Source organism: Dendrobates tinctorius, unplaced genomic scaffold (genome assembly GCF_039654945.1).
Source record: "Dendrobates tinctorius isolate UK_male_01 unplaced genomic scaffold, ASM3965494v1 ptg000047l, whole genome shotgun sequence".
Taxonomy (NCBI): Eukaryota; Metazoa; Chordata; class Amphibia; order Anura; family Dendrobatidae; genus Dendrobates; species Dendrobates tinctorius.
In genome coordinates, this window is record NW_027361715.1 from 9,503,302 (window position 1) to 9,530,912 (window position 27,611).

The 27,611-nt window shown below is 35.1% G+C and overlaps 12 non-coding genes across 12 annotated transcripts; all 12 read right to left on the bottom strand.

Moving 5' to 3' along the window:
- Nucleotides 1-4: 4 nt before the first annotated feature.
- On the bottom strand, nucleotides 5-76 carry TRNAQ-CUG (transfer RNA glutamine (anticodon CUG)). The gene has a single exon. It is a non-coding gene; the product is annotated as a tRNA-Gln (tRNA).
- Nucleotides 77-4,714: 4,638 nt separating this feature from the next.
- Nucleotides 4,715-4,786, bottom strand: TRNAQ-CUG (transfer RNA glutamine (anticodon CUG)). The gene has a single exon. It is a non-coding gene; the product is annotated as a tRNA-Gln (tRNA).
- A 3,117-nt stretch (nucleotides 4,787-7,903) lies between these two features.
- TRNAQ-CUG (transfer RNA glutamine (anticodon CUG)) lies at nucleotides 7,904-7,975 on the bottom strand. The gene has a single exon. It is a non-coding gene; the product is annotated as a tRNA-Gln (tRNA).
- Nucleotides 7,976-11,094: 3,119 nt separating this feature from the next.
- TRNAQ-CUG (transfer RNA glutamine (anticodon CUG)) lies at nucleotides 11,095-11,166 on the bottom strand. The gene has a single exon. It is a non-coding gene; the product is annotated as a tRNA-Gln (tRNA).
- A 1,531-nt stretch (nucleotides 11,167-12,697) lies between these two features.
- On the bottom strand, nucleotides 12,698-12,769 carry TRNAQ-CUG (transfer RNA glutamine (anticodon CUG)). The gene has a single exon. It is a non-coding gene; the product is annotated as a tRNA-Gln (tRNA).
- A 1,523-nt stretch (nucleotides 12,770-14,292) lies between these two features.
- On the bottom strand, nucleotides 14,293-14,364 carry TRNAQ-CUG (transfer RNA glutamine (anticodon CUG)). Its single transcript has one exon. It is a non-coding gene; the product is annotated as a tRNA-Gln (tRNA).
- Nucleotides 14,365-19,006: 4,642 nt separating this feature from the next.
- Nucleotides 19,007-19,078, bottom strand: TRNAQ-CUG (transfer RNA glutamine (anticodon CUG)). Its single transcript has one exon. It is a non-coding gene; the product is annotated as a tRNA-Gln (tRNA).
- A 1,524-nt stretch (nucleotides 19,079-20,602) lies between these two features.
- Nucleotides 20,603-20,674, bottom strand: TRNAQ-CUG (transfer RNA glutamine (anticodon CUG)). Its single transcript has one exon. It is a non-coding gene; the product is annotated as a tRNA-Gln (tRNA).
- Nucleotides 20,675-22,194: 1,520 nt separating this feature from the next.
- Nucleotides 22,195-22,266, bottom strand: TRNAQ-CUG (transfer RNA glutamine (anticodon CUG)). Its single transcript has one exon. It is a non-coding gene; the product is annotated as a tRNA-Gln (tRNA).
- Nucleotides 22,267-23,745: 1,479 nt separating this feature from the next.
- Nucleotides 23,746-23,817, bottom strand: TRNAQ-CUG (transfer RNA glutamine (anticodon CUG)). Its single transcript has one exon. It is a non-coding gene; the product is annotated as a tRNA-Gln (tRNA).
- Nucleotides 23,818-25,341: 1,524 nt separating this feature from the next.
- On the bottom strand, nucleotides 25,342-25,413 carry TRNAQ-CUG (transfer RNA glutamine (anticodon CUG)). Its single transcript has one exon. It is a non-coding gene; the product is annotated as a tRNA-Gln (tRNA).
- A 1,520-nt stretch (nucleotides 25,414-26,933) lies between these two features.
- On the bottom strand, nucleotides 26,934-27,005 carry TRNAQ-CUG (transfer RNA glutamine (anticodon CUG)). Its single transcript has one exon. It is a non-coding gene; the product is annotated as a tRNA-Gln (tRNA).
- Between the last annotated feature and the right edge of the window lie 606 nt (nucleotides 27,006-27,611).

A 27,611-nucleotide genomic window follows, 5' to 3' on the forward strand; every position in this document is an offset into this window, starting at 1 on the left:
TTACAGGTTCCACTGAAATTTGAACTCAGATCACTGGATTCAGAGTCCAGAGTGCTAACCATTACACCATGGAGCCACACATGTAGCTGACTACTCTAGATTTTCTTGTGGTGAAAATGGAGAAGGGAACACATTAAGGAAATCATGCATGATGGTGAAACTGGCTTTAAAGTGCAGTACAAATCTACATTTAATACACCATCATAAATTAATATCTCCTCCACTTTTAATCTACAAGTGTGCCTAGAATTCCACAGTATCACAATCAGGACAGTTTTAAAATTGTTTATGAAAACTGTGCCAGCTCTGTTACCAGGAAAAAGGAGAGGAAAATAATTGCAAAACTTAAACTGCTAGAAAGCTGCTCATCCAGAAGTTGCTAAAGATTTTTCACTGTGTGGTAAAAGATTCCACCCCAGAGATAATATAAGTAGAATCGGTGCAAAGCAAAGCACATGTTCCAATCTATCAACCATACCTGACATTTGTGGCAACTAGATGAGAGATGGAGAAGCACCTCTTACCTGATCGTACGAGGTCTCATCTTTTGATTAGCAGTGTGATTCACATGTGATGATGGGCCAGGCCAGTTAATCAAAATAAGATCTTTAGATGCCCGCAGGTTGGTTCTCCAAATCCAGTCCAGAGATATGAAACAACTTTTTGGGGGATAAACTAAGGAAGGTGTGCATTGATCTACTCAGATAATCATCAAAAAACCTACTTGGAAATTGACATAGTTGGCAATGATTGAATGCGCAGGGAGATCCCAATGGATTTCAAGTCCATCGCTTTAACAACTCAGCCACAACTTCTGAGATACCTTCAAAATTTCAGGCCTCACTAAAATTTAAAAATCTGATGTGAAGTCATCTTAACTTGAAACCTTGTACCGCTCAAGCCTTTCAACAGTTTAAAAGGCAGATTTAGTGTGAGTTGGCTCTGAAAACTTACTAAAGAATACACCAAAAAAGCTCAAAAGAAGAAAAATATTCATTTCTATGTAAACATAAAATAAAATTAGTCTTCGTATTTTCAGTCGTTTTGAGCATCTTTTAACTGCATAGTTTCCAAAACGGTAAAGTGACTATGTCAATTTCCATTTGATTTTTTTGCTTCGAATACCTTCCGTAATAAAATTCAAGTCAACTAGAAGCTTAGAAAGACACTTTAAAGTCTCTTAGTGACTTCTAGTTCCTTTTGTCACCTACAAAAAAGCCACAAGAACATACTCAACTGATGGACTAAACAATTGTTTTTAAATTGCCAAAAAATTCCTCAATAAAACATTATAGATAATTTTGGAAAAAACAAGAGAAAAGAAAATTCAGGAAAATAAGCTGGCGTTTCCTAAAGCCATTTTGATTTGAAATCATCATCAGATTTTCCCACCAGAATTAAAAATCATGGGAACATTTCCACAAGTCATAGAATATTGTTGCTTGGTGTAACATACAAGATAAGAATTTTGTTTCCTTTAGTCAATTTTATAGGATTCCATGGATTCTTGCACCATTCAAATCAAGTTTCAAGTTTTTAAGTTTCATTCTAAAAGTTGAACATAGTAGAAATTATAATGCTAAAGATGAAACTTACAGGTTCCACTGAAATTTGAACTCAGATAACTGGATTCAGAGTCCAGAGTGCTAACCATTACACCATGGAGCCACACATGTAGCTGACTACTCTAGATTTTCTTGTGGTGAAAATGGAGAAGGGAACACATTAAGGAAATCATGCATGATGGTGAAACTGGCTTTAAAGTGCAGTACAAATCTACATTTAATACACCATCATAAATTAATATCTCCTCCACTTTTAATCTACAAGTGTGCCTAGAATTCCACAGTATCACAATCAGGACAGTTTTAAAATTGTTTATGAAAACTGTGCCAGCTCTGTTACCAGGAAAAAGGAGAGGAAAATAATTGCAAAACTTAAACTGCTAGAAAGCTGCTCATCCAGAAGTTGCTAAAGATTTTTCACTGTGTGGTAAAAGATTCCACCCCAGAGATAATATAAGTAGAATCGGTGCAAAGCACATGTTCCAATCTATCAACCATACCTGACATTTGTGGCAACTAGATGAGAGATGGAGAAGCACCTCTTACCTGATCGTACGAGGTCTCATCTTTTGATTAGCAGTGTGATTCACATATGATGATGGGCCAGGCCAGTTAATCAAAATAAGATCTTTAGATGCCCGCAGGTTGGTTCTCCAAATCCAGTCCAGAGATATGAAACAACTTTTTGGGGGATAAACTAAGGAAGGTGTGCATTGATCTACTCAGATAATCATCAAAAAACCTACTTGGAAATTGACATAGTTGGCAATGATTGAATGCGCAGGGAGATCCCAATGGATTTCAAGTCCATCGCTTTAACAACTCAGCCACAACTTCTGAGATACCTTCAAAATTTCAGGCCTCACTAAAATTTAAAAATCTGATGTGAAGTCATCTTAACTTGAAACCTTGTACCGCTCAAGCCTTTCAACAGTTTAAAAGGCAGATTTAGTGTGAGTTGGCTCTGAAAACTTACTAAAGAATACACCAAAAAAGCTCAAAAGAAGAAAAATATTCATTTCTATGTAAACATAAAATAAAATTAGTCTTCGTATTTTCAGTCGTTTTGAGCATCTTTTAACTGCATAAAGTTTCCAAAACGGTAAAGTGACTATGTCAATTTCCATTTGATTTTTTTGCTTCGAATACCTTCCGTAATAAAATTCAAGTCAACTAGAAGCTTAGAAAGACACTTTAAAGTCTCTTAGTGACTTCTAGTTCCTTTTGTCACCTACAAAAAAGCCACAAGAACATACTCAACTGATGGACTAAACAATTGTTTTTAAATTGCCAAAAAATTCCTCAATAAAACATTATAGATAATTTTGGAAAAAACAAGAGAAAAGAAAATTCAGGAAAATAAGCTGGCGTTTCCTAAAGCCATTTTGATTTGAAATCATCATCAGATTTTCCCACCAGAATTAAAAATCATGGGAACATTTCCACAAGTCATAGAATATTGTTGCTTGGTGTAACATACAAGATAAGAATTTTGTTTCCTTTAGTCAATTTTATAGGATTCCATGGATTCTTGCACCATTCAAATCAAGTTTCAAGTTTTTAAGTTTCAAGTTTCATTCTAAAAGTTGAACATAGTAGAAATTATAATGCTAATTATAGCTAACCACACATGTGTGGTATGCTAATTAGAGCTTACTACTCTAGATTTTCTTGTGGTGAAAATGGAGAAGGGAACACATTAAGGAAATCATGCATGATGGTGAAACTGGCTTTAATGCTGTAGTACAAATCTACATTTAATACACCATCATAAATTAATATCTCCTCCACTTTTAATCTACAAGTGTGCCTAGAATTCCACAGTATCACAATCAGGACAGTTTTAAAATTGTTTATGAAAACTGTGCCAGCTCTGTTACCAGGAAAAAGGAGAGGAAAATAATTGCAAAACTTAAACTGCTAGAAAGCTGCTCATCCAGAAGTTGCTAAAGATTTTTCACTGTGTGGTAAAAGATTCCACCCGAGAGATAATATAAGTAGAATCGGTGCAAAGCAAAGCACATGTTCCAATCTATCAACCATACCTGACATTTGTGGCAACTAGATGAGAGATGGAGAAGCACCTCTTACCTGATCGTACGAGGTCTCATCTTTTGATTAGCAGTGTGATTCACATGTGATGATGGGCCAGGCCAGTTAATCAAAATAAGATCTTTAGATGCCCGCAGGTTGGTTCTCCAAATCCAGTCCAGAGATATGAAACAACTTTTTGGGGGATAAACTAAGGAAGGTGTGCATTGATCTACTCAGATAATCATCAAAAAACCTACTTGGAAATTGACATAGTTGGCAATGATTGAATGCGCAGGGAGATCCCAATGGATTTCAAGTCCATCGCTTTAACAACTCAGCCACAACTTCTGAGATACCTTCAAAATTTCAGGCCTCACTAAAATTTAAAAATCTGATGTGAAGTCATCTTAACTTGAAACCTTGTACCGCTCAAGCCTTTCAACAGTTTAAAAGGCAGATTTAGTGTGAGTTGGCTCTGAAAACTTACTAAAGAATACACCAAAAAAGCTCAAAAGAAGAAAAATATTCATTTCTATGTAAACATAAAATAAAATTAGTCTTCGTATTTTCAGTCGTTTTGAGCATCTTTTAACTGCATAAAGTTTCCAAAACGGTAAAGTGACTATGTCAATTTCCATTTGATTTTTTTGCTTCGAATACCTTCCGTAATAAAATTCAAGTCAACTAGAAGCTTAGAAAGACACTTTAAAGTCTCTTAGTGACTTCTAGTTCCTTTTGTCACCTACAAAAAAGCCACAAGAACATACTCAACTGATGGACTAAACAATTGTTTTTAAATTGCCAAAAAATTCCTCAATAAAACATTATAGATAATTTTGGAAAAAACAAGAGAAAAGAAAATTCAGGAAAATAAGCTGGCGTTTCCTAAAGCCATTTTGATTTGAAATCATCATCAGATTTTCCCACCCGAATTAAAAATCATGGGAACATTTACACAAGTCATAGAATATAGTTGCTTGGTGTAACATACAAGATAAGAATTTTGTTTCCTGAAGTCAATTTTATAGGATTCCATGGATTCTTGCACCAAGTTTCAAAGTTTCATTCTAAAAGTTGAACATAGTAGAAATTATAATGCTAAAGATGAAACTTACAGGTTCCACTGAGATTTGAACTCAGATCGCTGGATTCAGAGTCCAGAGTGCAAACCATTACACCATGGAACCACACATGTAGCTTACTACTCTAGATTTTCTTGTGGTGAAAATGGAGAAGGGAACACATTAAGGAAATCATGCATGATGGTGAAACTGGCTTTAAAGCTGCAGTACAAATCTACATTTAATACACCATCATAAATTAATATCTCATCCACTTTTAATCTACAAGTGTGCCTAGAATTCCACAGTATCACAATCAGGACAGTTTTAAAAATGGTTATGAAAACTGTGCCAGCTCTGTTACCAGGAAAAAAGGAGAGGAAAATAATTGCAAAACTTAAACTGCTAGAAAGCTGCTCATCCAGAAGTTGCTAAAGATTTTTCACTGTGTGGTAAAAGATTCCACCTGAGAGATAATATAAGTAGAATCGGTGCAAAGCAAAGCACATGTTCCAATCTATCAACCATACCTGACATTTGTGGCAACTAGATGAGAGATGGAGAAGCACCTCTTACCTGATCGTACGAGGTCTCATCTTTTGATTAGCAGTGTGATTCACATGTGATGATGGGCCAGGCCAGTTAATCAAAATAAGATCTTTAGATGCCCGCAGGTTGGTTCTCCAAATCCAGTCCAGAGATATGAAACAACTTTTTGGGGGATAAACTAAGGAATGTGTGCATTGATCTACTCAGATAATCATCAAAAAACCTACTTGGAAATTGACATAGTTGGCAATGATTGAATGCGCAGGGAGATCCCAATGGATTTCAAGTCCATCGCTTTAACAACTCAGCCACAACTTCTGAGATACCTTCAAAATTTCAGGCCTCACTAAAATTTAAAAATCTGATGTGAAGTCATCTTAACTTGAAACCTTGTACCGCTCAAGCCTTTCAACAGTTTAAAAGGCAGATTTAGTGTGAGTTGGCTCTGAAAACTTACTAAAGAATACACCAAAAAAGCTCAAAAGAAGAAAAATATTCATTTCTATGTAAACATAAAATAAAATTAGTCTTCGTATTTTCAGTCGTTTTGAGCATCTTTTAACTGCATAGTTTCCAAAACGGTAAAGTGACTATGTCAATTTCCATTTGATTTTTTTGCTTCGAATACCTTCCGTAATAAAATTCAAGTCAACTAGAAGCTTAGAAAGACACTTTAAAGTCTCTTAGTGACTTCTAGTTCCTTTTGTCACCTACAAAAAAGCCACAAGAACATACTCAACTGATGGACTAAACAATTGTTTTTAAATTGCCAAAAAATTCCTCAATAAAACATTATAGATAATTTTGGAAAAAACAAGAGAAAAGAAAATTCAGGAAAATAAGCTGGCGTTTCCTAAAGCCATTTTGATTTGAAATCATCATCAGATTTTCCCACCAGAATTAAAAATCATGGGAACATTTCCACAAGTCATAGAATATTGTTGCTTGGTGTAACATACAAGATAAGAATTTTGTTTCCTTTAGTCAATTTTATAGGATTCCATGGATTCTTGCACCATTCAAATCAAGTTTCAAGTTTTTAAGTTTCAAGTTTCATTCTAAAAGTTGAACATAGTAGAAATTATAATGCTAAAGATGAAACTTACAGGTTCCACTGAGATTTGAACTCAGATCGCTTGATTCAGAGTGCTAACCATTACACCATGGAACCACACATGTAGCTTACTACTCTAGATTTTCTTGTGGTGAAAATGGAGAAGGGAACACATTAAGGAAATCATACATGATGGTGAAACTGGCTTTAAAGCTGCAGTACAAATCTACATTTAATACACCATCATAAATTAATATCTCCTCCACTTTTAATCTACAAGTGTGCCTAGAATTCCACAGTATCACAATCAGGACAGTTTTAAAATTGTTTATGAAAACTGTGCCAGCTCTGTTACCAGGAAAAAGGAGAGGAAAATAATTGCAAAACTTAAACTGCTAGAAAGCTGCTCATCCAGAAGTTGCTAAAGATTTTTCACTGTGTGGTAAAAGATTCCACCCGAGAGATAATATAAGTAGAATCGGTGCAAAGCAAAGCACATGTTCCAATCTATCAACCATACCTGACATTTGTGGCAACTAGATGAGAGATGGAGAAGCACCTCTTACCTGATCGTACGAGGTCTCATCTTTTGATTAGCAGTGTGATTCACATGTGATAATGGGCCAGGCCAGTTAATCAAAATAAGATCTTTAGATGCCCGCAGGTTGGTTCTCCAAATCCAGTCCAGAGATATGAAACAACTTTTTGGGGGATAAACTAAGGAAGGTGTGCATTGATCTACTCAGATAATCATCAAAAAACCTACTTGGAAATTGACATAGTTGGCAATGATTGAATGCGCAGGGAGATCCCAATGGATTTCAAGTCCATCGCTTTAACAACTCAGCCACAACTTCTGAGATACCTTCAAAATTTCAGGCCTCACTAAAATTTAAAAATCTGATGTGAAGTCATCTTAACTTGAAACCTTGTACCGCTCAAGCCTTTCAACAGTTTAAAAGGCAGATTTAGTGTGAGTTGGCTCTGAAAACTTACTAAAGAATACACCAAAAATGCTCAAAAGAAGAAAAATATTCATTTCTATGTAAACATAAAATAAAATTAGTCTTCGTATTTTCAGTCGTTTTGAGCATCTTTTAACTGCATAAAGTTTCCAAAACGGTAAAGTGACTATGTCAATTTCCATTTGATTTTTTTGCTTCGAATACCTTCCGTAATAAAATTCAAGTCAACTAGAAGCTTAGAAAGACACTTTAAAGTCTCTTAGTGACTTCTAGTTCCTTTTGTCACCTACAAAAAAGCCACAAGAACATACTCAACTGATGGACTAAACAATTGTTTTTAAATTGCCAAAAAATTCCTCAATAAAACATTATAGATAATTTTGGAAAAAACAAGAGAAAAGAAAATTCAGGAAAATAAGCTGGCGTTTTCTAAAGCCATTTTGATTTGAAATCATCATCAGATTTTCCCACCCGAATTAAAAATCATGGGAACATTTACACAAGTCATAGAATATAGTTGCTTGGTGTAACATACAAGATAAGAATTTTGTTTCCTGAAGTCAATTTTATAGGATTCCATGGATTCTTGCACCATTCAAATAAAGTTTCAAAGTTTCAAGTTTCATTATAAAAGTTGAACATAGTAGAAATTATAATGCTAAAGATGAAACTTACAGGTTCCACTGAGATTTGAACTCAGATCGCTGGATTCAGAGTCCAGAGTGCAAACCATTACACCATGGAACCACACATGTAGCTTACTACTCTAGATTTTCTTGTGGTGAAAATGGAGAAGGGAACACATTAAGGAAATCATGCATGATGGTGAAACTGGCTTTAAAGCTGCAGTACAAATCTACATTTAATACACCATCATAAATTAATATCTCATCCACTTTTAATCTACAAGTGTGCCTAGAATTCCACAGTATCACAATCAGGACAGTTTTAAAAATGGTTATGAAAACTGTGCCAGCTCTGTTACCAGGAAAAAAGGAGAGGAAAATAATTGCAAAACTTAAACTGCTAGAAAGCTGCTCATCCAGAAGTTGCTAAAGATTTTTCACTGTGTGGTAAAAGATTCCACCTGAGAGATAATATAAGTAGAATCGGTGCAAAGCAAAGCACATGTTCCAATCTATCAACCATACCTGACATTTGTGGCAACTAGATGAGAGATGGAGAAGCACCTCTTACCTGATCGTACGAGGTCTCATCTTTTGATTAGCAGTGTGATTCACATGTGATGATGGGCCAGGCCAGTTAATCAAAATAAGATCTTTAGATGCCCGCAGGTTGGTTCTCCAAATCCAGTCCAGAGATATGAAACAACTTTTTGGGGGATAAACTAAGGAAGGTGTGCATTGATCTACTCAGATAATCATCAAAAAACCTACTTGGAAATTGACATAGTTGGCAATGATTGAATGCGCAGGGAGATCCCAATGGATTTCAAGTCCATCGCTTTAACAACTCAGCCACAACTTCTGAGATACCTTCAAAATTTCAGGCCTCACTAAAATTTAAAAATCTGATGTGAAGTCATCTTAACTTGAAACCTTGTACCGCTCAAGCCTTTCAACAGTTTAAAAGGCAGATTTAGTGTGAGTTGGCTCTGAAAACTTACTAAAGAATACACCAAAAAAGCTCAAAAGAAGAAAAATATTCATTTCTATGTAAACATAAAATAAAATTAGTCTTCGTATTTTCAGTCGTTTTGAGCATCTTTTAACTGCATAAAGTTTCCAAAACGGTAAAGTGACTATGTCAATTTCCATTTGATTTTTTTGCTTCGAATACCTTCCGTAATAAAATTCAAGTCAACTAGAAGCTTAGAAAGACACTTTAAAGTCTCTTAGTGACTTCTAGTTCCTTTTGTCACCTACAAAAAAGCCACAAGAACATACTCAACTGATGGACTAAACAATTGTTTTTAAATTGCCAAAAAATTCCTCAATAAAACATTATAGATAATTTTGGAAAAAACAAGAGAAAAGAAAATTCAGGAAAATAAGCTGGCGTTTCCTAAAGCCATTTTGATTTGAAATCATCATCAGATTTTCCCACCAGAATTAAAAATCATGGGAACATTTCCACAAGTCATAGAATATTGTTGCTTGGTGTAACATACAAGATAAGAATTTTGTTTCCTTTAGTCAATTTTATAGGATTCCATGGATTCTTGCACCATTCAAATCAAGTTTCAAGTTTTTAAGTTTCAAGTTTCATTCTAAAAGTTGAACATAGTAGAAATTATAATGCTAAAGATGAAACTTACAGGTTCCACTGAGATTTGAACTCAGATCGCTTGATTCAGAGTGCTAACCATTACACCATGGAACCACACATGTAGCTTACTACTCTAGATTTTCTTGTGGTGAAAATGGAGAAGGGAACACATTAAGGAAATCATGCATGATGGTGAAACTGGCTTTAAAGCTGCAGTACAAATCTACATTTAATACACCATCATAAATTAATATCTCCTCCACTTTTAATCTACAAGTGTGCCTAGAATTCCACAGTATCACAATCAGGACAGTTTTAAAATTGTTTATGAAAACTGTGCCAGCTCTGTTACCAGGAAAAAGGAGAGGAAAATAATTGCAAAACTTAAACTGCTAGAAAGCTGCTCATCCAGAAGTTGCTAAAGATTTTTCACTGTGTGGTAAAAGATTCCACCCGAGAGATAATATAAGTAGAATCGGTGCAAAGCAAAGCACATGTTCCAATCTATCAACCATACCTGACATTTGTGGCAACTAGATGAGAGATGGAGAAGCACCTCTTACCTGATCGTACGAGGTCTCATCTTTTGATTAGCAGTGTGATTCACATGTGATAATGGGCCAGGCCAGTTAATCAAAATAAGATCTTTAGATGCCCGCAGGTTGGTTCTCCAAATCCAGTCCAGAGATATGAAACAACTTTTTGGGGGATAAACTAAGGAAGGTGTGCATTGATCTACTCAGATAATCATCAAAAAACCTACTTGGAAATTGACATAGTTGGCAATGATTGAATGCGCAGGGAGATCCCAATGGATTTCAAGTCCATCGCTTTAACAACTCAGCCACAACTTCTGAGATACCTTCAAAATTTCAGGCCTCACTAAAATTTAAAAATCTGATGTGAAGTCATCTTAACTTGAAACCTTGTACCGCTCAAGCCTTTCAACAGTTTAAAAGGCAGATTTAGTGTGAGTTGGCTCTGAAAACTTACTAAAGAATACACCAAAAATGCTCAAAAGAAGAAAAATATTCATTTCTATGTAAACATAAAATAAAATTAGTCTTCGTATTTTCAGTCGATTTGAGCATCTTTTAACTGCATAAAGTTTCCAAAACGGTAAAGTGACTATGTCAATTTCCATTTGATTTTTTTGCTTCGAATACCTTCCGTAATAAAATTCAAGTCAACTAGAAGCTTAGAAAGACACTTTAAAGTCTCTTAGTGACTTCTAGTTCCTTTTGTCACCTACAAAAAAGCCACAAGAACATACTCAACTGATGGACTAAACAATTGTTTTTAAATTGCCAAAAAATTCCTCAATAAAACATTATAGATAATTTTGGAAAAAACAAGAGAAAAGAAAATTCAGGAAAATAAGCTGGCGTTTTCTAAAGCCATTTTGATTTGAAATCATCATCAGATTTTCCCACCCGAATTAAAAATCATGGGAACATTTACACAAGTCATAGAATATAGTTGCTTGGTGTAACATACAAGATAAGAATTTTGTTTCCTGAAGTCAATTTTATAGGATTCCATGGATTCTTGCACCATTCAAATAAAGTTTCAAAGTTTCAAGTTTCATTATAAAAGTTGAACATAGTAGAAATTATAATGCTAAAGATGAAACTTACAGGTTCCACTGAGATTTGAACTCAGATCGCTGGATTCAGAGTCCAGAGTGCAAACCATTACACCATGGAACCACACATGTAGCTTACTACTCTAGATTTTCTTGTGGTGAAAATGGAGAAGGGAACACATTAAGGAAATCATGCATGATGGTGAAACTGGCTTTAAAGCTGCAGTACAAATCTACATTTAATACACCATCATAAATTAATATCTCCTCCACTTTTAATCTACAAGTGTGCCTAGAATTCCACAGTATCACAATCAGGACAGTTTTAAAAATGGTTATGAAAACTGTGCCAGCTCTGTTACCAGGAAAAAAGGAGAGGAAAATAATTGCAAAACTTAAACTGCTAGAAAGCTGCTCATCCAGACGTTGCTAAAGATTTTTCACTGTGTGGTAAAAGATTCCACCTGAGAGATAATATAAGTAGAATCGGTGCAAAGCAAAGCACATGTTCCAATCTATCAACCATACCTGACATTTGTGGCAACTAGATGAGAGATGGAGAAGCACCTCTTACCTGATCGTACGAGGTCTCATCTTTTGATTAGCAGTGTGATTCACATGTGATGATGGGCCAGGCCAGTTAATCAAAATAAGATCTTTAGATGCCCGCAGGTTGGTTCTCCAAATCCAGTCCAGAGATATGAAACAACTTTTTGGGGGATAAACTAAGGAAGGTGTGCATTGATCTACTCAGATAATCATCAAAAAACCTACTTGGAAATTGACATAGTTGGCAATGATTGAATGCGCAGGGAGATCCCAATGGATTTCAAGTCCATCGCTTTAACAACTCAGCCACAACTTCTGAGATACCTTCAAAATTTCAGGCCTCACTAAAATTTAAAAATCTGATGTGAAGTCATCTCAACTTGAAACCTTGTACCGCTCAAGCCTTTCAACAGTTTAAAAGGCAGATTTAGTGTGAGTTGGCTCTGAAAACTTACTAAAGAATACACCAAAAAAGCTCAAAAGAAGAAAAATATTCATTTCTATGTAAACATAAAATAAAATTAGTCTTCGTATTTTCAGTCGTTTTGAGCATCTTTTAACTGCATAAAGTTTCCAAAACGGTAAAGTGACTATGTCAATTTCCATTTGATTTTTTTGCTTCGAATACCTTCCGTAATAAAATTCAAGTCAACTAGAAGCTTAGAAAGACACTTTAAAGTCTCTTAGTGACTTCTAGTTCCTTTTGTCACCTACAAAAAAGCCACAAGAACATACTCAACTGATGGACTAAACAATTGTTTTTAAATTGCCAAAAAATTCCTCAATAAAACATTATAGATAATTTTGGAAAAAACAAGAGAAAAGAAAATTCAGGAAAATAAGCTGGCGTTTCCTAAAGTCATTTTGATTTGAAATCATCATCAGATTTTCCCACCAGAATTAAAAATCATGGGAACATTTCCACAAGTCATAGAATATTGTTGCTTGGTGTAACATACAAGATAAGAATTTTGTTTCCTTTAGTCAATTTTATAGGATTCCATGGATTCTTGCACCATTCAAATCAAGTTTCAAGTTTTTAAGTTTCAAGTTTCATTCTAAAAGTTGAACATAGTAGAAATTATAATGCTAAAGATGAAACTTACAGGTTCCACTGAGATTTGAACTCAAATCGATGGATTCAGAGTCCAGAGTGCTAACCATTACACCATGGAACCACACAGGTAGCTTACTACTCTAGATTTTCTTGTGGTGAAAATGGAGAAGGGAACACATTAAGGAAATCATGCATGATGGTGAAACTGGCTTTAATGCTGCAGTACAAATCTACATTTAATACACCATCATAAATTAATATCTCCTCCACTTTTAATCTACAAGTGTGCCTAGAATTCCACAGTATCACAATCAGGACAGTTTTAAAATTGTTTATGAAAACTGTGCCAGCTCTGTTACCAGGAAAAAGGAGAGGAAAATAATTGCAAAACTTAAACTGCTAGAAAGCTGCTCATCCAGAAGTTGCTAAAGATTTTTCACTGTGTGGTAAAAGATTCCACCCCAGAGATAATATAAGTAGAATCGGTGCAAAGCACATGTTCCAATCTATCAACCATACCTGACATTTGTGGCAACTAGATGAGAGATGGAGAAGCACCTCTTACCTGATTGTACGAGGTCTCATCTTTTGATTAGCAGTGTGATTCACATGTGATGATGGGCCAGGCCAGTTAATCAAAATAAGATCTTTAGATGCCCGCAGGTTGGTTCTCCAAATCCAGTCCAGAGATATGAAACAACTTTTTGGGGGATAAACTAAGGAAGGTGTGCATTGATCTACTCAGATAATCATCAAAAAACCTACTTGGAAATTGACATAGTTGGCAATGATTGAATGCGCAGGGAGATCCCAATGGATTTCAAGTCCATCGCTTTAACAACTCAGCCACAACTTCTGAGATACCTTCAAAATTTCAGGCCTCACTAAAATTTAAAAATCTGATTTGAAGTCATCTTAACTTGAAACCTTGTACCGCTCAAGCCTTTCAACAGTTTAAAAGGCAGATTTAGTGTGAGTTGGCTCTGAAAACTTACTAAAGAATACACCAAAAAAGCTCAAAAGAAGAAAAATATTCATTTCTATGTAAACATAAAATAAAATTAGTCTTCGTATTTTCAGTCGTTTTGAGCATCTTTTAACTGCATAGTTTCCAAAACGGTAAAGTGACTATGTCAATTTCCATTTGATTTTTTTGCTTCGAATACCTTCCGTAATAAAATTCAAGTCAACTAGAAGCTTAGAAAGACACTTTAAAGTCTCTTAGTGACTTCTAGTTCCTTTTGTCACCTACAAAAAAGCCACAAGAACATACTCAACTGATGGACTAAACAATTGTTTTTAAATTGCCAAAAAATTCCTCAATAAAACATTATAGATAATTTTGGAAAAAACAAGAGAAAAGAAAATTCAGGAAAATAAGCTGGCGTTTCCTAAAGCCATTTTGATTTGAAATCATCATCAGATTTTCCCACCAGAATTAAAAATCATGGGAACATTTCCACAAGTCATAGAATATTGTTGCTTGGTGTAACATACAAGATAACAATTTTGTTTCCTTTAGTCAATTTTATAGGATTCCATGGATTCTTGCACCATTCAAATCAAGTTTCAAGTTTTTAAGTTTCAAGTTTCATTCTAAAAGTTGAACATAGTAGAAATTATAATGCTAAAGATGAAACTTACAGGTTCCACTGAAATTTGAACTCAGATCACTGGATTCAGAGTCCAGAGTGCTAACCATTACACCATGGAGCCACACATGTAGCTGACTACTCTAGATTTTCTTGTGGTGAAAATGGAGAAGGGAACACATTAAGGAAATCATGCATGATGGTGAAACTGGCTTTAAAGTGCAGTACAAATCTACATTTAATACACCATCATAAATTAATATCTCCTCCACTTTTAATCTACAAGTGTGCCTAGAATTCCACAGTATCACAATCAGGACAGTTTTAAAATTGTTTATGAAAACTGTGCCAGCTCTGTTACCAGGAAAAAGGAGAGGAAAATAATTGCAAAACTTAAACTGCTAGAAAGCTGCTCATCCAGAAGTTGCTAAAGATTTTTCACTGTGTGGTAAAAGATTCCACCCCAGAGATAATATAAGTAGAATCGGTGCAAAGCACATGTTCCAATCTATCAACCATACCTGACATTTGTGGCAACTAGATGAGAGATGGAGAAGCACCTCTTACCTGATCGTACGAGGTCTCATCTTTTGATTAGCAGTGTGATTCACATGTGATGATGGGCCAGGCCAGTTAATCAAAATAAGATCTTTAGATGCCCGCAGGTTGGTTCTCCAAATCCAGTCCAGAGATATGAAACAACTTTTTGGGGGATAAACTAAGGAAGGTGTGCATTGATCTACTCAGATAATCATCAAAAAACCTACTTGGAAATTGACATAGTTGGCAATGATTGAATGCGCAGGGAGATCCCAATGGATTTCAAGTCCATCGCTTTAACAACTCAGCCACAACTTCTGAGATACCTTCAAAATTTCAGGCCTCACTAAAATTTAAAAATCTGATGTGAAGTCATCTTAACTTGAAACCTTGTACCGCTCAAGCCTTTCAACAGTTTAAAAGGCAGATTTAGTGTGAGTTGGCTCTGAAAACTTACTAAAGAATACACCAAAAAAGCTCAAAAGAAGAAAAATATTCATTTCTATGTAAACATAAAATAAAATTAGTCTTCGTATTTTCAGTCGTTTTGAGCATCTTTTAACTGCATAAAGTTTCCAAAACGGTAAAGTGACTATGTCAATTTCCATTTGATTTTTTTGCTTCGAATACCTTCCGTAATAAAATTCAAGTCAACTAGAAGCTTAGAAAGACACTTTAAAGTCTCTTAGTGACTTCTAGTTCCTTTTGTCACCTACAAAAAAGCCACAAGAACATACTCAACTGATGGACTAAACAATTGTTTTTAAATTGCCAAAAAATTCCTCAATAAAACATTATAGATAATTTTGGAAAAAACAAGAGAAAAGAAAATTCAGGAAAATAAGCTGGCGTTTCCTAAAGCCATTTTGATTTGAAATCATCATCAGATTTTCCCACCAGAATTAAAAATCATGGGAACATTTCCACAAGTCATAGAATATTGTTGCTTGGTGTAACATACAAGATAAGAATTTTGTTTCCTTTAGTCAATTTTATAGGATTCCATGGATTCTTGCACCATTCAAATCAAGTTTCAAGTTTTTAAGTTTCAAGTTTCATTCTAAAAGTTGAACATAGTAGAAATTATAATGCTAATTATAGCTAACCACACATGTGTGGTATGCTAATTAGAGCTTACTACTCTAGATTTTCTTGTGGTGAAAATGGAGAAGGGAACACATTAAGGAAATCATGCATGATGGTGAAACTGGCTTTAATGCTGCAGTACAAATCTACATTTAATACACCATCATAAATTAATATCTCCTCCACTTTTAATCTACAAGTGTGCCTAGAATTCCACAGTATCACAATCAGGACAGTTTTAAAATTGTTTATGAAAACTGTGCCAGCTCTGTTACCAGGAAAAAGGAGAGGAAAATAATTGCAAAACTTAAACTGCTAGAAAGCTGCTCATCCAGAAGTTGCTAAAGATTTTTCACTGTGTGGTAAAAGATTCCACCCGAGAGATAATATAAGTAGAATCGGTGCAAAGCAAAGCACATGTTCCAATCTATCAACCATACCTGACATTTGTGGCAACTAGATGAGAGATGGAGAAGCACCTCTTACCTGATCGTACGAGGTCTCATCTTTTGATTAGCAGTGTGATTCACATGTGATGATGGGCCAGGCCAGTTAATCAAAATAAGATCTTTAGATGCCCGCAGGTTGGTTCTCCAAATCCAGTCCAGAGATATGAAACAACTTTTTGGGGGATAAACTAAGGAAGGTGTGCATTGATCTACTCAGATAATCATCAAAAAACCTACTTGGAAATTGACATAGTTGGCAATGATTGAATGCGCAGGGAGATCCCAATGGATTTCAAGTCCATCGCTTTAACAACTCAGCCACAACTTCTGAGATACCTTCAAAATTTCAGGCCTCACTAAAATTTAAAAATCTGATGTGAAGTCATATTAACTTGAAACCTTGTACCGCTCAAGCCTTTCAACAGTTTAAAAGGCAGATTTAGTGTGAGTTGGCTCTGAAAACTTACTAAAGAATACACCAAAAAAGCTCAAAAGAAGAAAAATATTCATTTCTATGTAAACATAAAATAAAATTAGTCTTCGTATTTTCAGTCGTTTTGAGCATCTTTTAACTGCATAAAGTTTCCAAAACGGTAAAGTGACTATGTCAATTTCCATTTGATTTTTTTGCTTCGAATACCTTCCGTAATAAAATTCAAGTCAACTAGAAGCTTAGAAAGACACTTTAAAGTCTCTTAGTGACTTCTAGTTCCTTTTGTCACCTACAAATAAGCCACAAGAACATACTCAACTGATGGACTAAACAATTGTTTTTAAATTGCCAAAAAATTCCTCAATAAAACATTATAGATAATTTTGGAAAAAACAAGAGAAAAGAAAATTCAGGAAAATAAGCTGACGTTTTCTAAAGCCACTTTGATTTGAAATCATCATCAGATTTTCCCACCCGAATTAAAAATCATGGGAACATTTACACAAGTCATAGAATATAGTTGCTTGGTGTAACATACAAGATAAGAATTTTGTTTCCTGAAGTCAATTTTATAGGATTCCATGGATTCTTGCACCATTCAAATCAAGTTTCAAGTTTTATTCTAAAAGTTGAACATAGTAGAAATTATAATGCTAAAGATGAAACTTACAGGTTCCACTGAGATTTGAACTCAGATCGCTGGATTCAGAGTGCTAACCATTACACCATGGAACCACACATGTAGCTTACTACTCTAGATTTTCTTGTGGTGAAAATGGAGAAGGGAACACATTAAGGAAATCATGCATGATGGTGAAACTGGCTTTAAAGCTGCAGTACAAATCTACATTTAATACACCATCATAAATTAATATCTCCTCCACTTTTAATCTACAAGTGTGCCTAGAATTCCACAGTATCACAATCAGGACAGTTTTAAAATTGTTTATGAAAACTGTGCCAGCTCTGTTACCAGGAAAAAGGAGAGGAAAATAATTGCAAAACTTAAACTGCTAGAAAGCTGCTCATCCAGAAGTTGCTAAAGATTTTTCACTGTGTGGTAAAAGATTCCACCCGAGAGATAATATAAGTAGAATCGGTGCAAAGCAAAGCACATGTTCCAATCTATCAACCATACCTGACATTTGTGGCAACTAGATGAGAGATGGAGAAGCACCTCTTACCTGATCGTACGAGGTCTCATCTTTTGATTAGCAGTGTGATTCACATGTGATAATGGGCCAGGCCAGTTAATCAAAATAAGATCTTTAGATGCCCGCAGGTTGGTTCTCCAAATCCAGTCCAGAGATATGAAACAACTTTTTGGGGGATAAACTAAGGAAGGTGTGCATTGATCTACTCAGATAATCATCAAAAAACCTACTTGGAAATTGACATAGTTGGCAATGATTGAATGCGCAGGGAGATCCCAATGGATTTCAAGTCCATCGCTTTAACAACTCAGCCACAACTTCTGAGATACCTTCAAAATTTCAGGCCTCACTAAAATTTAAAAATCTGATGTGAAGTCATCTTAACTTGAAACCTTGTACCGCTCAAGCCTTTCAACAGTTTAAAAGGCAGATTTAGTGTGAGTTGGCTCTGAAAACTTACTAAAGAATACACCAAAAATGCTCAAAAGAAGAAAAATATTCATTTCTATGTAAACATAAAATAAAATTAGTCTTCGTATTTTCAGTCGTTTTGAGCATCTTTTAACTGCATAAAGTTTCCAAAACGGTAAAGTGACTATGTCAATTTCCATTTGATTTTTTTGCTTCGAATACCTTCCGTAATAAAATTCAAGTCAACTAGAAGCTTAGAAAGACACTTTAAAGTCTCTTAGTGACTTCTAGTTCCTTTTGTCACCTACAAAAAAGCCACAAGAACATACTCAACTGATGGACTAAACAATTGTTTTTAAATTGCCAAAAAATTCCTCAATAAAACATTATAGATAATTTTGGAAAAAACAAGAGAAAAGAAAATTCAGGAAAATAAGCTGGCGTTTCCTAAAGCCATTTTGATTTGAAATCATCATCAGATTTTCCCACCAGAATTAAAAATCATGGGAACATTTCCACAAGTCATAGAATATTGTTGCTTGGTGTAACATACAAGATAAGAATTTTGTTTCCTTTAGTCAATTTTATAGGATTCCATGGATTCTTGCACCATTCCAATCAAGTTTCAAGTTTTTAAGTTTCATTCTAAAAGTTGAACATAGTAGAAATTATAATGCTAAAGATGAAACTTACAGGTTCCACTGAAATTTGAACTCAGATCACTGGATTCAGAGTCCAGAGTGCTAACCATTACACCATGGAGCCACACATGTAGCTGACTACTCTAGATTTTCTTGTGGTGAAAATGGAGAAGGGAACACATTAAGGAAATCATGCATGATGGTGAAACTGGCTTTAAAGTGCAGTACAAATCTACATTTAATACACCATCATAAATTAATATCTCCTCCACTTTTAATCTACAAGTGTGCCTAGAATTCCACAGTATCACAATCAGGACAGTTTTAAAATTGTTTATGAAAACTGTGCCAGCTCTGTTACCAGGAAAAAGGAGAGGAAAATAATAGCAAAACTTAAACTGCTAGAAAGCTGCTCATCCAGAAGTTGCTAAAGATTTTTCACTGTGTGGTAAAAGATTCCACCCCAGAGATAATATAAGTAGAATCGGTGCAAAGCACATGTTCCAATCTATCAACCATACCTGACATTTGTGGCAACTAGATGAGAGATGGAGAAGCACCTCTTACCTGATCGTACGAGGTCTCATCTTTTGATTAGCAGTGTGATTCACATGTGATGATGGGCCAGGCCAGTTAATCAAAATAAGATCTTTAGATGCCCGCAGGTTGGTTCTCCAAATCCAGTCCAGAGATATGAAACAACTTTTTGGGGGATAAACTAAGGAAGGTGTGCATTGATCTACTCAGATAATCATCAAAAAACCTACTTGGAAATTGACATAGTTGGCAATGATTGAATGCGCAGGGAGATCCCAATGGATTTCAAGTCCATCGCTTTAACAACTCAGCCACAACTTCTGAGATACCTTCAAAATTTCAGGCCTCACTAAAATTTAAAAATCTGATGTGAAGTCATCTTAACTTGAAACCTTGTACCGCTCAAGCCTTTCAACAGTTTAAAAGGCAGATTTAGTGTGAGTTGGCTCTGAAAACTTACTAAAGAATACACCAAAAAAGCTCAAAAGAAGAAAAATATTCATTTCTATGTAAACATAAAATAAAATTAGTCTTCGTATTTTCAGTCGTTTTGAGCATCTTTTAACTGCATAAAGTTTCCAAAACGGTAAAGTGACTATGTCAATTTCCATTTGATTTTTTTGCTTCGAATACCTTCCGTAATAAAATTCAAGTCAACTAGAAGCTTAGAAAGACACTTTAAAGTCTCTTAGTGACTTCTAGTTCCTTTTGTCACCTACAAAAAAGCCACAAGAACATACTCAACTGATGGACTAAACAATTGTTTTTAAATTGCCAAAAAATTCCTCAATAAAACATTATAGATAATTTTGGAAAAAACAAGAGAAAAGAAAATTCAGGAAAATAAGCTGGCGTTTCCTAAAGCCATTTTGATTTGAAATCATCATCAGATTTTCCCACCAGAATTAAAAATCATGGGAACATTTCCACAAGTCATAGAATATTGTTGCTTGGTGTAACATACAAGATAAGAATTTTGTTTCCTTTAGTCAATTTTATGGGATTCCATGGATTCTTGCACCATTCAAATCAAGTTTCAAGTTTTTAAGTTTCAAGTTTCATTCTAAAAGTTGAACATAGTAGAAATTATAATGCTAAAGATGAAACTTACAGGTTCCACTGAAATTTGAACTCAGATCACTGGATTCAGAGTCCAGAGTGCTAACCATTACACCATGGAGCCACACATGTAGCTGACTACTCTAGATTTTCTTGTGGTGAAAATGGAGAAGGGAACACATTAAGGAAATCATGCATGATGGTGAAACTGGCTTTAAAGTGCAGTACAAATCTACATTTAATACACCATCATAAATTAATATCTCCTCCACTTTTAATCTACAAGTGTGCCTAGAATTCCACAGTATCACAATCAGGACAGTTTTAAAATTGTTTATGAAAACTGTGCCAGCTCTGTTACCAGGAAAAAGGAGAGGAAAATAATTGCAAAACTTAAACTGCTAGAAAGCTGCTCATCCAGAAGTTGCTAAAGATTTTTCACTGTGTGGTAAAAGATTCCACCCCAGAGATAATATAAGTAGAATCGGTGCAAAGCAAAGCACATGTTCCAATCTATCAACCATACCTGACATTTGTGGCAACTAGATGAGAGATGGAGAAGCACCTCTTACCTGATCGTACGAGGTCTCATCTTTTGATTAGCAGTGTGATTCACATGTGATGATGGGCCAGGCCAGTTAATCAAAATAAGATCTTTAGATGCCCGCAGGTTGGTTCTCCAAATCCAGTCCAGAGATATGAAACAACTTTTTGGGGGATAAACTAAGGAAGGTGTGCATTGATCTACTCAGATAATCATCAAAAAACCTACTTGGAAATTGACATAGTTGGCAATGATTGAATGCGCAGGGAGTTCCCAATGGATTTCAAGTCCATCGCTTTAACAACTCAGCCACAACTTCTGAGATACCTTCAAAATTTCAGGCCTCACTAAAATTTAAAAATCTGATGTGAAGTCATCTTAACTTGAAACCTTGTACCGCTCAAGCCTTTCAACAGTTTAAAAGGCAGATTTAGTGTGAGTTGGCTCTGAAGACTTACTAAAGAATACACCAAAAAAGTTCAAAAGAAGAAAAATATTCATTTCTATGTAAACATAAAATAAAATTAGTCTTCGTATTTTCAGTCGTTTTGAGCATCTTTTAACTGCATAGTTTCCAAAACGGTAAAGTGACTATGTCAATTTCCATTTGATTTTTTTGCTTCGAATACCTTCCGTAATAAAATTCAAGTCAACTAGAAGCTTAGAAAGACACTTTAAAGTCTCTTAGTGACTTCTAGTTCCTTTTGTCACCTACAAAAAAGCCACAAGAACATACTCAACTGATGGACTAAACAATTGTTTTTAAATTGCCAAAAAATTCCTCAATAAAACATTATAGATAATTTTGGAAAAAACAAGAGAAAAGAAAATTCAGGAAAATAAGCTGGCGTTTCCTAAAGCCATTTTGATTTGAAATCATCATCAGATTTTCCCACCAGAATTAAAAATCATGGGAACATTTCCACAAGTCATAGAATATTGTTGCTTGGTGTAACATACAAGATAAGAATTTTGTTTCCTTTAGTCAATTTTATAGGATTCCATGGATTCTTGCACCATTCAAATCAAGTTTCAAGTTTTTAAGTTTCATTCTAAAAGTTGAACATAGTAGAAATTATAATGCTAAAGATGAAACTTACAGGTTCCACTGAAATTTGAACTCAGATCACTGGATTCAGAGTCCAGAGTGCTAACCATTACACCATGGAGCCACACATGTAGCTGACTACTCTAGATTTTCTTGTGGTGAAAATGGAGAAGGGAACACATTAAGGAAATCATGCATGATGGTGAAACTGGCTTTAAAGTGCAGTACAAATCTACATTTAATACACCATCATAAATTAATATCTCCTCCACTTTTAATCTACAAGTGTGCCTAGAATTCCACAGTATCACAATCAGGACAGTTTTAAAATTGTTTATGAAAACTGTGCCAGCTCTGTTACCAGGAAAAAGGAGAGGAAAATAATTGCAAAACTTAAACTGCTAGAAAGCTGCTCATCCAGAAGTTGCTAAAGATTTTTCACTGTGTGGTAAAAGATTCCACCCCAGAGATAATATAAGTAGAATCGGTGCAAAGCAAAGCACATGTTCCAATCTATCAACCATACCTGACATTTGTGGCAACTAGATGAGAGATGGAGAAGCACCTCTTACCTGATCGTACGAGGTCTCATCTTTTGATTAGCAGTGTGATTCACATGTGATGATGGGCCAGGCCAGTTAATCAAAATAAGATCTTTAGATGCCCGCAGGTTGGTTCTCCAAATCCAGTCCAGAGATATGAAACAACTTTTTGGGGGATAAACTAAGGAAGGTGTGCATTGATCTACTCAGATAATCATCAAAAAACCTACTTGGAAATTGACATAGTTGGCAATGATTGAATGCGCAGGGAGATCCCAATGGATTTCAAGTCCATCGCTTTAACAACTCAGCCACAACTTCTGAGATACCTTCAAAATTTCAGGCCTCACTAAAATTTAAAAATCTGATGTGAAGTCATCTTAACTTGAAACCTTGTACCGCTCAAGCCTTTCAACAGTTTAAAAGGCAGATTTAGTGTGAGTTGGCTCTGAAAACTTACTAAAGAATACACCAAAAAAGCTCAAAAGAAGAAAAATATTCATTTCTATGTAAACATAAAATAAAATTAGTCTTCGTATTTTCAGTCGTTTTGAGCATCTTTTAACTGCATAGTTTCCAAAACGGTAAAGTGACTATGTCAATTTCCATTTGATTTTTTTGCTTCGAATACCTTCCGTAATAAAATTCAAGTCAACTAGAAGCTTAGAAAGACACTTTAAAGTCTCTTAGTGACTTCTAGTTCCTTTTGTCACCTACAAAAAAGCCACAAGAACATACTCAACTGATGGACTAAACAATTGTTTTTAAATTGCCAAAAAATTCCTCAATAAAACATTATAGATAATTTTGGAAAAAAACAAGAGAAAAGAAAATTCAGGAAAATAAGCTGGCGTTTCCTAAAGCCATTTTGATTTGAAATCATCATCAGATTTTCCCACCAGAATTAAAAATCATGGGATTTTAATAAGAATTTTGTTTCCTTTAGTCAATTTTATAGGATTCCATGGATTCTTGCACCATTCAAATCAAGTTTCAAGTTTTTAAGTTTCATTCTAAAAGTTGAACATAGTAGAAATTATAATGCTAAAGATGAAACTTACAGGTTCCACTGAAATTTGAACTCAGATCACTGGATTCAGAGTCCAGAGTGCTAACCATTACACCATGGAGCCACACATGTAGCTGACTACTCTAGATTTTCTTGTGGTGAAAATGGAGAAGGGAACACATTAAGGAAATCATGCATGATGGTGAAACTGGCTTTAAAGTGCAGTACAAATCTACATTTAATACACCATCATAAATTAATATCTCCTCCACTTTTAATCTACAAGTGTGCCTAGAATTCCACAGTATCACAATCAGGACAGTTTTAAAATTGTTTATGAAAACTGTGCCAGCTCTGTTACCAGGAAAAAGGAGAGGAAAATAATTGCAAAACTTAAACTGCTAGAAAGCTGCTCATCCAGAAGTTGCTAAAGATTTTTCACTGTGTGGTAAAAGATTCCACCCCAGAGATAATATAAGTAGAATCGGTGCAAAGCACATGTTCCAATCTATCAACCATACCTGACATTTGTGGCAACTAGATGAGAGATGGAGAAGCACCTCTTACCTGATCGTACGAGGTCTCATCTTTTGATTAGCAGTGTGATTCACATGTGATGATGGGCCAGGCCAGTTAATCAAAATAAGATCTTTAGATGCCCGCAGGTTGGTTCTCCAAATCCAGTCCAGAGATATGAAACAACTTTTTGGGGGATAAACTAAGGAAGGTGTGCATTGATCTACTCAGATAATCATCAAAAAACCTACTTGGAAATTGACATAGTTGGCAATGATTGAATGCGCAGGGAGATCCCAATGGATTTCAAGTCCATCGCTTTAACAACTCAGCCACAACTTCTGAGATACCTTCAAAATTTCAGGCCTCACTAAAATTTAAAAATCTGATGTGAAGTCATCTTAACTTGAAACCTTGTACCGCTCAAGCCTTTCAACAGTTTAAAAGGCAGATTTAGTGTGAGTTGGCTCTGAAAACTTACTAAAGAATACACCAAAAAAGCTCAAAAGAAGAAAAATATTCATTTCTATGTAAACATAAAATAAAATTAGTCTTCGTATTTTCAGTCGTTTTGAGCATCTTTTAACTGCATAAAGTTTCCAAAACGGTAAAGTGACTATGTCAATTTCCATTTGATTTTTTTGCTTCGAATACCTTCCGTAATAAAATTCAAGTCAACTAGAAGCTTAGAAAGACACTTTAAAGTCTCTTAGTGACTTCTAGTTCCTTTTGTCACCTACAAAAAAGCCACAAGAACATACTCAACTGATGGACTAAACAATTGTTTTTAAATTGCCAAAAAATTCCTCAATAAAACATTATAGATAATTTTGGAAAAAACAAGAGAAAAGAAAATTCAGGAAAATAAGCTGGCGTTTCCTAAAGCCATTTTGATTTGAAATCATCATCAGATTTTCCCACCAGAATTAAAAATCATGGGAACATTTCCACAAGTCATAGAATATTGTTGCTTGGTGTAACATACAAGATAAGAATTTTGTTTCCTTTAGTCAATTTTATGGGATTCCATGGATTCTTGCACCATTCAAATCAAGTTTCAAGTTTTTAAGTTTCAAGTTTCATTCTAAAAGTTGAACATAGTAGAAATTATAATGCTAAAGATGAAACTTACAGGTTCCACTGAAATTTGAACTCAGATCACTGGATTCAGAGTCCAGAGTGCTAACCATTACACCATGGAGCCACACATGTAGCTGACTACTCTAGATTTTCTTGTGGTGAAAATGGAGAAGGGAACACATTAAGGAAATCATGCATGATGGTGAAACTGGCTTTAAAGTGCAGTACAAATCTACATTTAATACACCATCATAAATTAATATCTCCTCCACTTTTAATCTACAAGTGTGCCTAGAATTCCACAGTATCACAATCAGGACAGTTTTAAAATTGTTTATGAAAACTGTGCCAGCTCTGTTACCAGGAAAAAGGAGAGGAAAATAATTGCAAAACTTAAACTGCTAGAAAGCTGCTCATCCAGAAGTTGCTAAAGATTTTTCACTGTGTGGTAAAAGATTCCACCCCAGAGATAATATAAGTAGAATCGGTGCAAAGCAAAGCACATGTTCCAATCTATCAACCATACCTGACATTTGTGGCAACTAGATGAGAGATGGAGAAGCACCTCTTACCTGATCGTACGAGGTCTCATCTTTTGATTAGCAGTGTGATTCACATGTGATGATGGGCCAGGCCAGTTAATCAAAATAAGATCTTTAGATGCCCGCAGGTTGGTTCTCCAAATCCAGTCCAGAGATATGAAACAACTTTTTGGGGGATAAACTAAGGAAGGTGTGCATTGATCTACTCAGATAATCATCAAAAAACCTACTTGGAAATTGACATAGTTGGCAATGATTGAATGCGCAGGGAGTTCCCAATGGATTTCAAGTCCATCGCTTTAACAACTCAGCCACAACTTCTGAGATACCTTCAAAATTTCAGGCCTCACTAAAATTTAAAAATCTGATGTGAAGTCATCTTAACTTGAAACCTTGTACCGCTCAAGCCTTTCAACAGTTTAAAAGGCAGATTTAGTGTGAGTTGGCTCTGAAGACTTACTAAAGAATACACCAAAAAAGCTCAAAAGAAGAAAAATATTCATTTCTATGTAAACATAAAATAAAATTAGTCTTCGTATTTTCAGTCGTTTTGAGCATCTTTTAACTGCATAGTTTCCAAAACGGTAAAGTGACTATGTCAATTTCCATTTGATTTTTTTGCTTCGAATACCTTCCGTAATAAAATTCAAGTCAACTAGAAGCTTAGAAAGACACTTTAAAGTCTCTTAGTGACTTCTAGTTCCTTTTGTCACCTACAAAAAAGCCACAAGAACATACTCAACTGATGGACTAAACAATTGTTTTTAAATTGCCAAAAAATTCCTCAATAAAACATTATAGATAATTTTGGAAAAAACAAGAGAAAAGAAAATTCAGGAAAATAAGCTGGCGTTTCCTAAAGCCATTTTGATTTGAAATCATCATCAGATTTTCCCACCAGAATTAAAAATCATGGGAACATTTCCACAAGTCATAGAATATTGTTGCTTGGTGTAACATACAAGATAAGAATTTTGTTTCCTTTAGTCAATTTTATAGGATTCCATGGATTCTTGCACCATTCAAATCAAGTTTCAAGTTTTTAAGTTTCATTCTAAAAGTTGAACATAGTAGAAATTATAATGCTAAAGATGAAACTTACAGGTTCCACTGAAATTTGAACTCAGATCACTGGATTCAGAGTCCAGAGTGCTAACCATTACACCATGGAGCCACACATGTAGCTGACTACTCTAGATTTTCTTGTGGTGAAAATGGAGAAGGGAACACATTAAGGAAATCATGCATGATGGTGAAACTGGCTTTAAAGTGCAGTACAAATCTACATTTAATACACCATCATAAATTAATATCTCCTCCACTTTTAATCTACAAGTGTGCCTAGAATTCCACAGTATCACAATCAGGACAGTTTTAAAATTGTTTATGAAAACTGTGCCAGCTCTGTTACCAGGAAAAAGGAGAGGAAAATAATTGCAAAACTTAAACTGCTAGAAAGCTGCTCATCCAGAAGTTGCTAAAGATTTTTCACTGTGTGGTAAAAGATTCCACCCCAGAGATAATATAAGTAGAATCGGTGCAAAGCACATGTTCCAATCTATCAACCATACCTGACATTTGTGGCAACTAGATGAGAGATGGAGAAGCACCTCTTACCTGATCGTACGAGGTCTCATCTTTTGATTAGCAGTGTGATTCACATGTGATGATGGGCCAGGCCAGTTAATCAAAATAAGATCTTTAGATGCCCGCAGGTTGGTTCTCCAAATCCAGTCCAGAGATATGAAACAACTTTTTGGGGGATAAACTAAGGAAGGTG